Raw genomic sequence first — 11,032 nt, forward strand, 5'->3', positions numbered from 1 at the left:
TAATACCATAGCAATGAGGCTTAAGTCCTGTCAGGAACACAAAGTCACTGTATTTATATGGATTCAGAGGGTAGTTCTGCTCTACGGTTAAGGCCCAGTCAGAATTTTCATCTAGAGAAACTAAGATCTCCCGCCCTTTCAAAACACCTCTCTAAAAGGGAAAGAACATAGCATCTGACCTATCCACAGGAGCATTTAACTTAAAGGTGTCAGATAAGAGAGGAACCAGGGGGATGCCTGTCATCTGGAATCCTTGGAAAGTTCTACAGTTTCCAGCCCTTCCTGAATAGCAAAAGGATTTTAGGAGGAAATCTGAAAGAACTGATTTTTGGTTTAACTAACATGAAAAAGGACTAAAAACAATACACTTTCTTTGCAACAGTTGATTTTTCAGGACAGGCAACTGCAGAGAACATTTACCCCCTACTTTAGCCACACTGCTCATTCTCCATGAGGACATAGGGGTTTCCTCGAAGGGTGATCAAATGTCTGCTCCCTAAGAGACAGAAGTGCCATAATGCCTCTGGGAAATTTACCCACTGGGGATTTGTCAAACATATGTAGAGGCCATCAATTCTTGCTATCAGGTGGCGAGCAGAAAGGCCAACAACAACAGTGATTTAGAATGTCATGGCATTCTGTTGTCTCTTGAGGTAACTAAAGTTTTAGCCTCACTTTATTTAGCTGTTCATTTCTTGGGAAAATTTTATGTTTCAAGAATGAGGAATACATTTTAGTAAAGTAGTACTCTGGATAGTAGACTTATGTTGAATGCTTCTGTGGATTTTATTTTAAGAAATGCAAAATTAAGAGCAAGAACACAGACATTTTTAGAAGAATAGTGCACAAGAGAAAACAGAGAATACAACAATGAACACATTTTTTAAATGACTCACTAGCTTTAAAAAAGGTCACAGAAACATTCAATAAATGCGTGGCTGTTCAGGCAGGAAATTAAAGGCCTGAAAGAGTTCATCTGCAATTGGACAATACCAGCATACCTATATTGGCCACCCTGGAGGTAGGAATGTGCTGTACCTGCCAGTTGTGGATATGCTCTAATACCTATGAAGGTGCCACCTGTGCTTAGATTAGCGTCACCTAAAGGGCAATGATTTGCCTGATGCATTAAATTTATTCCAGCGCCCATGGGTAAAATGACAGACGGCATGGGCAGTGAAGTAATTTCAAAACTTAGGGAGAAGTTAGATGACAGCAATTTCAGAAACTTCCAATTAGAGGTAATATGCGCATTCTTCTGCGTTTTCTGTAATGCCATGGGTTGTGTTGTTGCCCAGTAAAGTTCAATAACATTTTGCCAAGAATGACTCTGTCCTTCGATTCAAGGGAATTTTAATTTGAATGAAACTTCCAACACAGTACACAGTCTCTCAAGAATTCAAATTCCATTTGCTTGATAAAATAAAAGCGTATCACTCTACTTTGAGAGAAAAGTGATACCACTCTACTGAGTGGCAAAGTCCTACAATTATTAAAAGGTTAATAATAATAACTAATGACATCTAGAAAGGCAATTATCATTGAATTTACCAGAAGATATTTATCATAGAAGCACTTAATTCTGCACTTATATATGTACTTAATTCCCTGCTTTTATGTGATCAAAAAAGTGTATTCAGTATCAGATCAGTTGGAACGTAATTTAAATTGGGCACATAGATCACTCTTAGAGTATAGTATATGTTTATTAACTTTTACTGACAGAGTCCCTAATCCCATTTCTGTGCTATTCATAAGGCCATCCTATAGTGGAATTCTGGTCAAAATTCTAACAGTAGAAATTACTGCTGTTTGTTTATTTTTATTTATTTATTTATTTATTTATTTATTTATTTATTTATTTATTTATTTAAGGTGGAGTGTATACCTTAAATAGAAAAACAAGAAGCAAACTCAAATTTAAGGAATGATTTTTTAAAAATTCAAAGAACAACCTCTGGTATTTTCCTAACTCAAAAATGTCAATTAGCAAGTACTTTTTGGATTACAAAATTAAGTGAAAAAGTGCTAATCAGCAAGACATAGCCTCTGAATCATACCCTGTGTTTGACCACCCTCTGAGCAGCCACAGGACCTCTGTGACTCATTAGAGGTCCTTGCTACACTTCTCCATAAACCTAAACTTTTCAACAGAAACACAGGAGCTGACTTAGTCTGCTCACTACATACTACATACTTTTCTCATCCTTCATCCCATTCCACCCTCTATTTTTGGTCTCATTCTGTACTGAGTGATTTTTTTTTTCTTTTTGTTAAAACTCTTTAAATCCTGTTTGGGTAGTCAAATGCAAATGCTAGACTGCTAAAAAGCCCATTTTCTAAAATAAAATTTATTTATTTTAGAAAATAAAAATTATGGGCAGAGAAATAACCAATGTTAATTTACCTTTCCAATGGGAACTTTGAAAGACGTTTTGGTATTTTAAAGAGCAGAGTTTATCTTATCCAGTGCCTGAATGCCTAAAGGAAAACATGGAACCTTTCTAATTTTTACCTTCCTCAGACAGGAATACTCACGCCATTACCCTCTATAGTTGTTTGCTGGAGCTGCCATAGCAAAATACCACTATAGTAGTTTGCTGGAGCTGCCATAGTAAAATACCAAAATACCGATAGATGGCTTAAATAATAGAAATTTATTTTCATAATTCTAAAAGCTAGAAGTCTAAGATCAAGGTGTCAGCAGGTTTGATTTCTTCTGAGACCTCTCTACTTGTCTTGTAGACAGCCACGTTCTCTTTGTGTCCTTGCATGATTGTCCCTGTCGGTGTTGGGTATGATCTGTGTCCCAATCTCCTTTTCTTAAAGGACACCAGTCATATTGGATTAGGACCCAATCCAACAATTCCATTTCAATTTAATTACCTTTTAAAAGGTCCTGTCTCTGAAGACAGACACATTCTGAAGTATGGGGAGTTAAGGCTTCAACATCTGAATTCTGTGAGGCAGGGATACAATTCAACCAATAACGCTCTACAGTAACATTCTCCTATTTATTATCTTTGGTGATAATTTCCTTATTGCTATTCATGGTTAATATTGTTGCTGCTATACTGTTTAAAATAAAGCACACATTTTTATGATAAAATACCTTTTGGTTTGGTAATGAACATTTTGTTTAACAACTATCAGAAATGTTGCCTTTCTGTATCTACATTATTAATTCTAGTCCTCAATGAACATCCTTTTTAATAATATAATAAAAGAAAAGTCTACACTTCAAGTCTTAAGATGTTACTTCTTGTATTAAGCATCTAATATTTTCAAACCAGCTACCATTTTAATTCTGTGTCTACCTTCTAAGATTTTTGTTTATTTGGGACTTCTTAACATACAATATTTGTTTTCAATATAAATAAAATACAGTATCGTAAGAAAGCATAAAAAGGAGATAAAGTAAATAGTAGTTTTCAATCAAAGTGGGAAAAAGAGGAAGAGAGATGAAAAATATAGCCAGAAACAAAGGAAATGCAGTTGGTGGGGACGTCCGATTCCCCCGAAGCTTGTTGGAATATGGCACAATGGCATGCTTCAGGACCACATGCCCACAGCCCTATGTGACATAGTTGGCACCACTAACTTAGAAGCAGAGTTATGACTTTTGACCCTTCAGCATAATGGCAGTGAGGTTAATTTTTAAAAATCAATGACAGGTTGAATATTCATTTCATCTAAGGTGATTTTCTGTTGTGTAGCCATTTTAAAAACTATAGTCCCATATTGTCTTGTTCACACCCATAGGGCAGATATTCATAAATTAAAACCATGTCTTATCTGAGCAATAAGTGTGTTTTTCTCTTTTCTGAGGAAAACAATACATTGTCTTTGATGGTGCATGTTTTCCAGGGCATAGTCAAATATATGAGTCCCTATTTCACTAGAATCATCATTCATCAAATGTAGTATGGAGAGGGTGGGAGGTATTCTAGGGACTGTTGGTTAGCCTTGTGTTGAACTTTTTTTTTTAGTCGTATTCTAATGTTGTCAGTGTCTAAAAGTGTATGTGTTTTTTACCAATATTATTGCTATTTGTTTTTATGAATTTTTTAAAAGATTTTATTTATTTATTCGAGAGAGAGAGAATGAGAGACAGAGAGCACGATAGGGAAGAGGGTCAGAGGGAGAAGCAGACCCCCAGCTGAGCAGGGAGCCCGATGTGGGACTCGATCCCGGAACTCCAGCATCATGACCTGAGCCGAAGGCAGTTGCTTAACCAACTGAGCCACCCAGGCGCCCGCTATTTGTTTTTAAATATGGATTATTTTGCTAGCTAATAATTTTAGGGTTAAAAAAACAAAACAAACACAAAAGCATATGCATGTACTATATCTTAACATATAAGTCTATCCATCACCCTATTACTAGAATCAAAGAATAAGTTCAAATTAAGGATTCTGTGAAGCTGTAAATATAAGCCTAGAGAACAGAAAAATATTACCCAAAACTAACAATTTGACCACTCTTAGCAGAAAAAAAAATTAGTATTACAGTGTATTTCATGTTTATGCATTTTTAAATACTGAATAAACTTCATTCATAAGTGCATGGATGGGTATTTTGTCTCAGCAATAATATCTGCAATGAAACACATAAAATCACAGCACTACATCTCTTTCTATTCATATAATTTTACAAATTTACTCTTAAAATTGGTCCTATTTTGGGCGCTTGGGTGGCTCAGTCGGTTAAGCGACTGCCTTCGGCTCAGGTCATGATCCTGGAGTCCCAGGATCGAGTCCCGCATCGGGCTCCCTGCTCAGCGGGGGGTCTGCTTCTCCCTCTGACCCTCCCCCTTCTCATGCTCTCTCTATCTCATTCTCTCTCTCAAATAAATAAATAAAATCTTTAAAAAAAATTGGCCCTATTTTTTATGTAAGCTTAGGTAGCCTCGGTGAGATTGGTGAATAGTCACAAAGTGCAGGAATAGGTACCTTGGCATTTATTCTGGGAATGTGTATATGTGTGCATGTGCAAGTATGTGAGACATGTAATTTAGCCCACAAAATAATATATGTACTTTGAAATTAATTGTGCAAGTGTTGTGATTACCAGTAGCTCCAGTAGAGCTTTCATTTAGAATTTTATCTACATATTATGCCGCCAAAGGAAATTGCTGCCTTGAATTTTCAGACGGATATCAATTGATTGCTAAATTTGCTAAAGAGTTACCTAACTCCGTTGTGCTACCAATGGATTTCTCATGGTACCTTTACTGCCCTGGCATTTAGTTTGAGATTAATTAAAGTGGTTTTCTCATTCCCTACTTTTCCACTGTAATTAAACCTGCAGTGATTTAAATTTAAATCCCGTGGTCCTAAGCAAAATTGAGCAAAGTAAAATAAAACAAAATTCACAATTTCTTATTGAGCCTCCTCTTTGCCCAAAGCACTATGAGTGGCTCAAAGCTATGTAAGACAAGACCTCTGTCCCCAAGGAGATTCTTCTTGGGGCTATTGTTCTTAGAAATGCTCTTCCTAGAGATTGTACAAGGGCCCTTCCTCTCAGGCGATCCCAAGCTTATAGGAGGCAGCTGGTGCAGCAACAACATTTAATGAAGGGAGTACTATTCTCTCCTATCTTGGCCTCTAAAACAGGGAAGTGCATCTATTAGAAATGGAAAGTGAGTATCCATGTTTTTTCTTTCTTTTTTTTTTAAGATTTTATTTATTTATTTGAGAGAGAAAGAATGAGACAGAGAGAGAGCATGAGAGGGGGGAGGGTCGGAGGGAGAAGCAGACTCCCTGCTGAGCAGGGAACCCAATGCAGGACTGGATCCCGGCACTCCCGGATCATGACCTGAGCCGAAGGCAGACTCTTAACCAACTGAGCCACCCAGGCGCTCCATCCATGTTTTTTCTTAAATCTCACTCTTCCCTATCCCCCAACCCCCACAAGAGAAGAGAAGTAGCTGACCTAATTCAGGGGATTGGGAGCCTGTTCTACTTAACCCTACCTTCCTGTCAGCAGGGTGTTTGGTTCTCTGCTCCAGGTATACCTTCCAGAGACAGATCTGGAGGACATCTCACTCTGTTCAGCTGCCTGGGTCCCTTGCACATGATGCAGGAATTCTGGATCAGAGTTATCTGCTCTGCAGACACAAATTCTCCCTCAGGTGGATTATCTCAAGTTTTAGATGGGGTGGGTGATAGAGTGGGGACCAGAGCATCAAATGTCAGATGGTTTCCCCATATCTAAAATAGATTCTCCAGGCTAGTCTTATCAGAATTAATGGCAATACATTTATTTGGTTACCACATTTAATTTTAAATTTTTGGTTGGAATTTTAGAGGGTAAAGATATGTAATATTTATTGTTTCTCAACATTCATGCAACTAAACATCCATTAGCAAAAACTTGAAGTAGTTTATATACCCTGCAACTCCTAACAAAGTTACATGAACATAGTAAGTTCCTATTAATAGATTGAGTAAATTGACTTTGCAATTAGAAATCTGTGTTTATTTATTTATTTTCTATTGAATGGGAACAAAGTAATGGACATCACTTCAGTGGCCTTTGAATTTCCTTATAGACATCTGTGTAAGTGCTCCAACTTTGGCCTTATCTTGAAAATTACCTAAGTGTGGGACCCATATAGTATAATTACTACCACAGTACTACATTAACTTTACTGCTTAGAAGACAGCAAGACAGCACAATTTTTAGTTGTTAATGTGTTAATAAGAAAGTAGTCCAGAAAAACAATGTAGATTATTTGTAAGTCAACAAATTAGAGGATGTTCAAAACAAAGGAGAGGGAAATGTCCAGAAGGATGAAGCAATAGAAATGTCTCCAAGCTAAAATTGGGAACCAGTAATTTGTAACATTCATCCGATACCTTAACAAGAACTTATTTTCAATGGCACTTGTTTTCAATGGCACTTAAAGGTCATTATCAAATCATATAGTAGTGTAATAAAGTTTGTTTGGAGTGTGTTCTGACCTCTTTCCCTATATATGTTCCTCCTCCCATTATGCTTCTTTCCCTCCATTCAGCTACCCCACATCCCCTTTAGCACCTGGAAGTTCCACTTTGATGGGAATGAGTTACATATGACTTCCACTCTCAAGAGTTCCCTGGAAAACTGATTCGTAATTACCCATCTGTCCTCCATGGGACTTTGCTGGATTTCATACTTCAGGGTGCTTTCCTTTCCTTCCTTCCAAATTCCCCAATCCTTTACTGATTTTTCCTCAGAACACTTTTTAGTTTTACTTCCACATTATTCTTCATCCCAGTGTCTAACTTTGGGAACTTCAACTTAAGATACTGGGCTATGTAAATAGAATGCATACAATATAGGAAAACTTCTAAATAAATCAGTGTCTCATTTTTGCCTAAGTTTGAGATCTTAGAACTTTCAAGATCAGAATATTAAGGGTGGGTATTGATCATTTGACTGGTTATTTTTCCTTTAAGATTTCCATTGAATCAGAAATGTCTTTTCTGTCCTTCTAAGTTTTCACTCTTTTTTTTGTAAAAGGGAGGAGGGGAGGATGGAGTTAGGAATGTCTGCCTTCTAATTAAATTGGAGCAGCTAATGTGTCAGGAAATGATCTATATTCTCCTAACTGTGTCATTAGTTGTGGCTAGGCAACTTAGATAGGAGAAAATAGAGATGAATGAATAAAATAAATGAAAATCAGTGCAAACATGAATGAACATTATAGAATTTTCAGGTACAGTGTATCTTGAAAATTTTTTGAGAGGCTGCTTAAGAAATGGTCATCACTGGACTTTTGCATCTGGTAATGGCAGCCTAGGTAAATCAGACCAAATCTGTTAACTGAGACCAACTAGAAAAACTGGATAAAATATTTTTAAAAATCTGCTTGAGATAACCAAGCTGCTGACAAGGCAATGAAGACTCACAGGTCAATATCTATAATGAGAAGAAATCCCAGAGGGTCAAGGCCAGCACTGGGGAATGCTTTTTACTCTAGGGACTCTGCCCACTCTGGATTAGATCAGAGCTTTAACAATCTTCTGGTGTTAGGGCAACAGAAATAAGATTCCAAAATCACCAAGAAGTGAAGACCCTAATAACTTCCCCAAGATTGGGGTTGACATCCTAAAGGAATAAACTCTGGAATTAAGGATAAACAAAAGTAAACAGGCACCAAAAGGAATGAGATCTAGGTAATAAACTCAATCCCTGAAATTGAATTAAAGACTGCTAATGCCTCTACCTATCTGCACAAAACATTTTTCTTTCTGGAAATAGACATTATGATAGGTCTCAAATAAAATCTACAATTTTTATATACAACTTCTGGTAATTGTTCAGAACTTACCTGACACAAAAGGAGATAAGACAGTATGATTGAAAACTTATGGAGAAAAACATAATAGAAACAGACCAATTGAATATGTAAGTAATGAGGTTGTCAGATACAAATATTAAAATAAACATGCATGGTATGGTCAAAAAAATAAAAAGACAGAACAAGAAATTCTAAAAGGAAACTGGAACTATATATAAAAAAACTAACAGGATTTGAGAATTTTAAAAAAATATAACAATAATTAGGAATTAAATGGATGGGTTTGCTAGCTGATTAGAAACATGCAGGGAAGAATTAGTGAATGGGAAGACTTAAAAGTGAATACCCAAAATGAAGCCTGGAAGAGACAAGTGAAGAAAGGACAGAAGATAAAGGGAATAGAAAGACTGACATATGTGTACTGAGAATCCCAGAAGGAGAGGAGAGAGATAGAACTGGGGAGAAGCTATAGTCAATGAGATAATGGCAGAGGATTTCCAAAATTAATCAAAGAAATGAAGCTCTTGATCCAAGATCTAATGTTTTCATACTAAGATTCATTAAAATCTTAGACAATGGACAGGTTATATTCAAAAGGTCAATTAGTCTGACAGCTGACTTCTCAATGGAAAGTTGTAAGTCAAAAGACCATGGGGTTGTATTCAGAAAGTTACAGCAGCAAGAAAGAAAAAAATCACTACTCAAGAACTCTATATCCTGTGAGGATATCCTAAAATGAAGCTATAGCAATGGCATTTCAAAAACAAACAAAATTCTGAAAAAAATCTATCCCAATATATTTTCATTAAAAGAAATACTTAAAGGTATTCTTAAAAAAAAGAAAAGGAAAAATTTAATGTCAGAAAGAAATGTGAAAATACAGGAAAAAATAAAGAGCAAGTAAAAAAGGTAAGCACATGGGTAGACATAAATAAAAATTGACTACATAAGTATATAACAATATTAATCACAATGTTTTTAAGAAACATAACTTTTAGAATAAACTGACTCAGAAGCAGAATTTAGTATGTAGAATGTTGATTAAAGACTTCCCTTGAGATTAACAGCTGTGGGAAGGAAAGGGAAGATACATGGATTGGAAAGAGGGAGATGTTAAACAAGGATCCAGTCTCAACTACAGTCTTGGAAGATCCTGTGGGGAGCTTTGGATCTAAAATAGATCTAGTTTTTTGGGGTTTTGGGGGGGGTTGTATTTTTGTTTTTGTTTTCTTTAAAGGGGAAAAATATATACTTGCCACGAAATCTTTTGCTGCATTCCCCAGTGAGGGTGGCAGGAGACTGTGAGTCTGCCAACCCTCTTCACTTTTTCTTGGGCTCCCTACAAACCACCATGTACCTCTGGGCCACACTGAGGGGAGAGGAGTAACCATCTGCATAGGAGGTGTCTTCAAAGAGGACTGAATAGTCATCCTGGGGCCACTGTGGGGGCATGTGGATCAGGGCACAGTAGAAGCAGATGGTCTGGGGATACAGGGCCAGCACAAGCCGCTCCTTCTGAAATAAGACTTCAGGATCTGTCTCCAGGTTGGCTTTCCACTGGGACAGTGCGATGATGTGCCACCAGCTCAGGGTATGTCTCTCTTTGCCTTCTTCATCAATGTCATCTACCTCATACTTGGTGGCATGGCTATAACTGACCACCTTGGCCAGGATTCACTGCTCATCCCCATCCACAGCATTTACCCGGGTGGCCACCTTGTCCCCAGAGGCTGGAATGGCCCCACAGAGGGGTGGGGGCTTGTCACCAGGCTTCCTGATCCACAGGGGCAGGGTCATGGCCGACTGCTGACAGGATTTTGTACTCTTACATTGATCAGTCATTTGATGTGGATACACTTAAGAAGGAGTAGAATCTTGGTTGAGGAAGCTGTCTTCAGCAGAGTCAATTCTTGAATTGACATATGAAGGCTATTTGCCAACAGCAGTCCCAAAGACTGGGACAAAGAAATGGTCATTGAAAAAGAATCTGGACAGCACATTACAGCACCCACCACAGTCCACCCATTATGCCACTCTGACCCACTTCTTCACGTATGTTCTGGAGCAGTTCTAGCAGATTCTGGTAGATGTCTCTTCCTGAGGCTAAACATAAAAGAAGGATAGCGAAAAAATTAGTTCTCACCAATACAGCATCTCAGGGCCAGTACTGATAGTCATTATATTACTGCTTCACTATCCATTCTAGAGTCCCGTTCTTCCGCTAGGATGTCTGCTGGACTCAGTGGCTTATCTAGTTACATAAACCAGACCCTTACCACTGACAGTTCTGTTCCCCTCTTTGGGAACTAGAGTTTCTAAACTAGTAGAGCCCATATCTCTCTATGTACAAGTTCCCTAAGTGGGCCACTTTCATTTCTAATCCTTGATTCCCATTCCATTTGTATTTTTTTTTTTTAACACAGTAGCATAACAAAACTGCATCCTAACAAGTGGAAGGGAGAGCATTCTGGACCCTATCCTTAGTTTTGATGGATGAGAAATATCCAGATTCTCATAAGAAAGATCATGCTATGAGTAAGTAATGAGAGCCTCAAATAAAGATTAAGAGAGGTAAAGTATCAGAGATAATCTCATCTCCCTGTTGTAATTTTCCTGACTCTCTGCCACTGGGTATAAGCTGCCTCTTGTCTGAAGGCAGCCTTGTGATATTAACCTCTCCTAGGACTGCCTCAGCTGCATAGAGCCACCTTATACCAGGTCAAACCCCTTTCTGGGGCAGCTCTC

The 11,032-nt window shown here is 37.7% G+C and overlaps 1 pseudogene; it reads right to left on the bottom strand.

The window, feature by feature from the left end:
- Window positions 1-9,607: 9,607 nt before the first annotated feature.
- Window positions 9,608-10,129, bottom strand: LOC110583292 (annotated as a pseudogene).
- Between the last annotated feature and the right edge of the window lie 903 nt (window positions 10,130-11,032).

This window comes from Neomonachus schauinslandi, chromosome 8, assembly GCF_002201575.2.
Source record: "Neomonachus schauinslandi chromosome 8, ASM220157v2, whole genome shotgun sequence".
Taxonomy (NCBI): Eukaryota; Metazoa; Chordata; class Mammalia; order Carnivora; family Phocidae; genus Neomonachus; species Neomonachus schauinslandi.